Source organism: Lactuca virosa, chromosome 6 (assembly GCF_052849685.1).
Source record: "Lactuca virosa cultivar CGN04683 chromosome 6, Lactuca_virosa_CGN04683_v6, whole genome shotgun sequence".
NCBI classification, from domain to species: domain Eukaryota; kingdom Viridiplantae; phylum Streptophyta; class Magnoliopsida; order Asterales; family Asteraceae; genus Lactuca; species Lactuca virosa.
In genome coordinates, this window is record NC_136431.1 from 115,261,299 (window position 1) to 115,267,873 (window position 6,575).

At 33.0% G+C, this 6,575-nt stretch overlaps 1 pseudogene; it reads left to right on the forward strand.

The window, feature by feature from the left end:
• Nucleotides 1–949: 949 nt before the first annotated feature.
• Nucleotides 950–1,963, forward strand: LOC145121870 (thylakoid lumenal 17.4 kDa protein, chloroplastic-like; annotated as a pseudogene).
• Nucleotides 1,964–6,575: the final 4,612 nt, after the last annotated feature.

Genomic DNA, 6,575 nt, shown 5'->3' on the forward strand with positions numbered 1-6,575 from the left:
TACTGTTGTCACTAAATAAAATGCACATATTTTTTATATAGTTTTCCGAGGTATTATAAAAAAAATATTTTAATCTAAATCTTTATTATTAAAAAAAATAAATGTAATTACTAAACAAAATATAAGTATTATTAATCTAGGATGCAATATAAGAATCAAACAGAATACACATGCAATTTTGGTGTCTATTTTCTGCTGTAATGATTTGGTCCCCCTATGGAAGAAGAAATCGTGGAAAGTACAATTTTAGTAAATTCGAGAAATTGTCCTTGTGGCATATTGAAATTGTTTTCATTTCCAATGAACATCCTATAGAAATCAAAATAAAACAAATAACACAGCCTCATTGCGAAGCACAGGACAAGTCCTAGGTAATCAATCATGTTAGTATATAATTTAATTTATGTTTGTGTATACATGTTATTATTCTCAACACATAGGTTGCCTATGACCATATTTGTTGTATTATTATTATATCATAAATTATATAAATATATTAATACACATGTAACTTAGGAACAATATGCTTTGTGCTTTTCAGATTTTGGTCATAGTAGTTTGTTGAGATTGCCAGTTTTAGTCCCTATCTCCTTAATCTTCCAATTAAGTTTTTACGTCTAGTCTCCACCACCTTCTCTCCCTCAATTACATTAGTCGATAGTTTCAAATCTACACATATACACGGGTGGTCGATTTTATTCTCCCAAAACCCTATCTATCTCCGACTTGTCATGAACGCCACCACCACCAGCAACAAGTACGGTTGCTTAGTGTGTCTACACGACCGCTCTATACTCAAAGAAAAGTAGGAGAAACTACAAGAGAGTTGATGAAAAAAGGGGAAGGGAAGAATTCATGGAAAGGAAATAGAGAGAGAGAGAGAGAGAGAGAGAAAAAAAAAAGAGATCAATGATTTATCGAAGACCAAAGCAAATGTACGTAATACTAACACAACCGTCTCCGCGTCCGTTTTCACTTTCAATTATCGATCCGTGTCAACTGCTCCTGTAAGAATATGATTTTTTGGATATTATAGCCTAAATCTTTGTGCTCATATGTAATTAAGACTTTTTCCAGTTAGATGCCTAAGCATATTACAATTTCAAATCATGTTTGCTCGCTTCCAGTGTTCCTATTAAGAATTTATCCACTCAACCCGTTTTGAAAAATAAATCAAACATTATGGTTTGATTAAATTATTGTTTACAATGAGTAGTGATATGCTACCAAGAATTTGCGTCATATTCCATATTAATCGTTCAAAATTAAAGATGTACATTTGATTTTGAAATTAGAATGTAGTTGTTTATGTTTGGAACAAATTGATCTTCAATATGGTATTTTCATTTCCATTCTGGTAGCAACTAATCTGAATGATTCTATCTCCACATAAAAAGAAAATTCATCTCATTTCAAGGAACTAAGAGATGTAACTTGTGGTGTCCTTGATGTGTTCGCTCTCACTACCATCTATCTTGTAATCGCAGCTAATCAGGTTGGACTGATTTTTTCCTTTCTTCTACATAAATATTATATCGGATATGAAGCGCGACAAATTTTGATTTTTGTTTGGACGCTCGGTTTGTAGAGATTACCTCCATTATCGACAGATCGTGACAGATGTGAGCGAGCATTTGTTGGAAACACAATAGGTCAAGAAAATGGATTATATGACAAGGAGATTGATCTCCAGTTTTGTGACAACAGAAATGATAAAAAAAATCTAAAAGGAATGTAGGTATAGATTCTAAGAATGTAGTTCTTGATAGGGTTAACTTTGGGAAGGCTAATCTTCAGAGAGCTTCTTTTAAGAAACTGCTTTATCTAATTCAGCATTTGAAGGTGCTTAACTACAAGATGTAGTGTTTGAAGACATGATTATTGGGTACATTGATCTTTAAAACTGTGTGTAAATAAAACTTTCAACGAGTATTCATGAATTGAATTGGAATTAGAAGAGTGAGGACGTCTCTTTGTGTTCTAGAATCTTCTTGTATTGTATGTAAACAATTTTGTTTCTTAGGATTACTTTGCCTTAATTTTCTCCAAATATAAATTACTAAATTATAATGTTTTTCTTGCTTTCTATGACCACAATCTAAAAACACAGTCTCAACATAAAGCTCTTTGGTTTTATTAGTTGATAAGTGTATTGTTTGTTGTTTGACTTGCTTATGGCAATTTTTATAATCCAATTTTCTTTTTTTTCCATGGTATTTGTTACTATTTATGTGTCTATAGTACTAGTAAAGTTTTCATTTGGCTTTCACTCGACTTTACTTTCTTTTCTTTTGATCGTGTTAACTTTGTTGTGTGTTGTTGTTCTTAATGTTGGATTTAGGTGTCTAAGCTTCTAACTAAATTCGTATAATGTTGATGAATAAAAGTAAAGTCCTTTTTGGGTTGCCCTCATAACTAATAAATTGCCTAGTTTGATTTTAGGAGAGAGATAGATGTTTTATTAATATATTATATGAGTAATATATTAGAAATAGTTATAATTAATTTAGAATTAATCAGAATTAATTTGGAATTAATTCTGGGTTAATTAGTATTAATTAAAAGTTGAAGGAGTATAGTTGTAATTGTTCAAAAGTTGAGCAGAGGACAGGTTGTAGAACCTTCATGTGATTGACGGTTTGGAGGCTTCTGTTGGAGTCTTCTGGAAGCCTTCATGTAGATAATCAAGGAACTAGATAATTACCTTATTTTAAATAATATTATGTTCAAATTAGGGTTTCCCGGTATTTCTTAATCAACTATAAATAGGGCCTAATTCTTGGGATTTTCAGCCAATGCAATTAGACATACCATAGCCGAAAATTGCCTACCTCTCCCCTCTCTCCTAAATCTTCTAGGTTTCTTATGTTGTAGGTGTGAACCGTTATAGAATTGCACACAATTGAAGCTAGTTTTCAAGAGACTATTGGATTCATCTAGTTGGATCAAACGGTTTGTTTACAATAAAAAATCAGGGGTATGTTATTATCCTTGTGAATTTTGAGTTCAATTAGGGTATAGAATTTTGTTGTTCAATCATATGTTGCTTCAATACAGTTATGAGATAGATCAAATTAGGTTGCATGTACCCTTAAGAGTTTAAGGTATTTTCCACATTATTACATGTGAAAACCATCAGTGGTATCAGAGCATTAGGTTGTGTAACAATTAAATGTGCATCAATTGAACTTGAACAATAGAAGGATAACAGAATCATCATTCTGTCTCGTTGCCACTCCTGGGCTCTTCTGCCATGTCGTGGCCAGTGTCTGATTTGTGTTTGTTCTTCTTCTGCCACGACGTGGAGAGTTATCTGCCGCATTGTGGGGGACCTCCTGTTCAACAAAATTTTTGAGATAATTAAGATTTTTTATAAGGATAATTACATTTAAAGATAATGTTTTAATGGATTATCTACAGAAAAGTCCCAAACTTTTTTCAAAAGTTTCAATAAAGTCCTAAAAGTTTTTTTCGAACAATAAAGTCCCAATATTTTGAAAAAATCATATAATCTATCATTTGCTGTTCAAATATAAAAAAGGACTTTTTCGTTAATTTAGGCAAAAAAATCAAAATATTGGAATTTTTCTGTTCAAAAAAAAACTTTTAGAACTTTATTGAAACTTTTGAAAAAAGTTTGAGACTTTTCTGTAGATAACCCTATTTTAATTGGATAAAATCTGAATATTTAAATTGGTACTCTATCTCCTAAGATCTAGAATCTTTGAATTACCCTCATAATTTAATTAAATTTAATTATTTGATTAATATAAAAGATTAATTTTGAAATCATTAATATTAATTTTTTTTAACGGTTTAAAATACACCCTTATACTTTTATATATTTAAATTTTAATACTATATGTATAACATGAGTCATTTGAATTGCTAGTATGCCTTATTCACGAATCCATGCTATAAAGAGGGTCTAAAGAAGCGGCCTAAATATGTGTGTTGAATGGGTGTCTATTCTCACCCACCACTCTCATGTGTGGTGGAGAGTAGTTAGAAGAATGGGTTCAATAGAAAATAACCTCATTAAAAGTATAATGTTATAAAGTAATAGAACCTTTTATAAAATTTCTCACTCTAGTTACTTTCAGAAAATTGTGAAAGTGTATGCTAATCTATGAAAACGCACATCAACCTTTATGAATCATTACTGGAGCATGTGTGGTTAACCAGCACACTAATTAGGGACCATAAAGTTGAAATGATGGCACAAATCAAAAATTATCATTAATTAATGGAGCGTGAGTGGTTTATCGGCATGTTAATTTGAGTTGATAAAAGACGTTGAGGTTGTCAAGTGGGTTTGCATTGTTATTCACATCTTGTTTGTGATACTCGGCATCCCAATTACAAATTGAAGAGCATAATCGATATTAAACTTGCCATTGGTAAGATTCAATGAATCTCAAATGATCTAGGAATTTCATATAAATTGAAATTGGTAGAATGCTTTACCAACCTTAAATGAATTCGTGATTAGATTATGACATCCCTTTTCTTAATTTCGAATTGCATTATTGGATCCTAGCCTTGAATATTAATTTGGGTTAAAATATCAAGGTTTAAATCAACTAACTAAAATCTTGTTTTTTTTTTCAAAATGAAAATGTCTTCAACTGGTGAACTCCCTCCTCCTCGATCAAGCCACAACTTCACTTTATTGTCGGTCCTTGCTAAGGACAAGCTTGTCGGTCCAAACTACATAGACTGGATGAGAAATCTAAAGATGATGCTTCTCTACGTGAACAAAGAGTATGTTCTTACTACTCCAATTCAAGAAATTGACAAAGAAACTGCCACTCCTGAGGAGAATGTTGAATATGATCAGCACATAGATGATGCCACAAAGGTCGCTTGCATTATGATTACAACTATGGCACATGAGCTCCAATAGACTTATGAGCATTACAAGCCACATGAACTTAACACGTCCTTGTCTCAAATGTTCCACAAGATGGCAAGACAAGAGCGTTATGAAGTGGTCAAGTCCCTAATGGCATGAAAAATAAAAGACGGGGAATCCATGTGCGCTCATGTGCAGAAAATGAAAATGCGTGTGAAAAGATTGCAAAATCTTCATATGAACTTTGATAAGGATCTTGCCATTGATATGGTTCTCAACTCTCTCCTAGTAGTTATAATCAGTTCATATTGACGTGTCATTTGAACAATACAGATACCACATTGATTGAACTTCACAATCTCTTGCAAACAGCTGAGGCAGGGATGAAGAAATCTCATTCCAACAGTTCTACAAATTCCCTTGTCATGAATGTCCATTAAACAAAAGGAAAGACAAGAAAGGTCCCTACCCAATCCAAATAGAAAGTGAAGGTACATCGTGGAGAGCCCAGTGGAAGAAAAGCAAATCCAAACTTCGTCACCCTTTATGCTGCTGATCCAAAGGAAGTCGTGTGCTTTCATTATGTCCAAAAGGGCCATTGGAGAAGAAGCTGACCCAAGTACTTGCAAGAAGTGAAAGATACCAAGGCCAAAGCAATTGGGTCTTCTTCTTGTATGTATTCAATTCAAGTCAATAATACTAATATTTCAAATTCTTGGGGTTCATGATCCAAGATGTGATTTCCACATTTGTTATGATATGCATAGACTAAAGGAAAGTGAAGAGCTCAAGCATGGGAAGCTAAACTGAATCAAGGGGAACAAACGAAGATCAGTAGTTACCAGGATTAGGACTTATGAGCTTATGTTTGATAGTATTAGGGTTGATTTGGATAATTGTTCCTACTCGCCAGAAATGGCTCGAAAGATTATTTATTTTCATGCTTTACTTAGACAAGGATATACTTATGGTTTTGATAATAATGATGGTGCTATTTTAGTTTATTTTAAGGGTGCATTTATTTTTAAAGCTTATCACTGTGATGGTGTTTATGAAAATTCTGTATGTGTGAATGAACTAGGCAACAATGTGTATAATATTGGTTCTTCTGCTAGTTTATACAAGTCATCCCTATGGCATTGCCATCTTGGACACATCTACAAGAAACGCATCTCCCAACTCTAAAAGGATGGAGTGTTGGAAATGTTTGACCTAAAATCAGACGATGAATGCAGATCTTGTGTTTTGGGCAATATTACTAAATCACCTTTCACTGCCACATGTGAAAAAGGTGAATATTTGTTGGCTCTAATCCATATAGATGTGCGTCAACCATTCAGATCTGCCACAAAGGATGCAAATTGCTACTACATTACATTTACTGATGATTATAGGAGACATGGCTATATTTACTTAATCAAACATAAATCAGAAACTTTTGAAAGGTTCAAAGAGTTTAAAAACGAAGTAGAGAACCAATTGGGCAAAAAGATAAAGATGATACGATCTAATAGAGGTGCTAAGTATCTTAGTATCGAGTTTAACGTCTATTTGAAGGAATATGGAATTGTTTCACAATTAACACCTGCTAGGACACCACAGCAGAATGGCATAGCTGAGAGGTATAATCGGACCTTACTTGATATGGTTCGTTCCATGTTGACTCGTGCTTCTCTTCCAATTTTATCATGGGGATATGCCTTAGAAACAGCAGCTCATA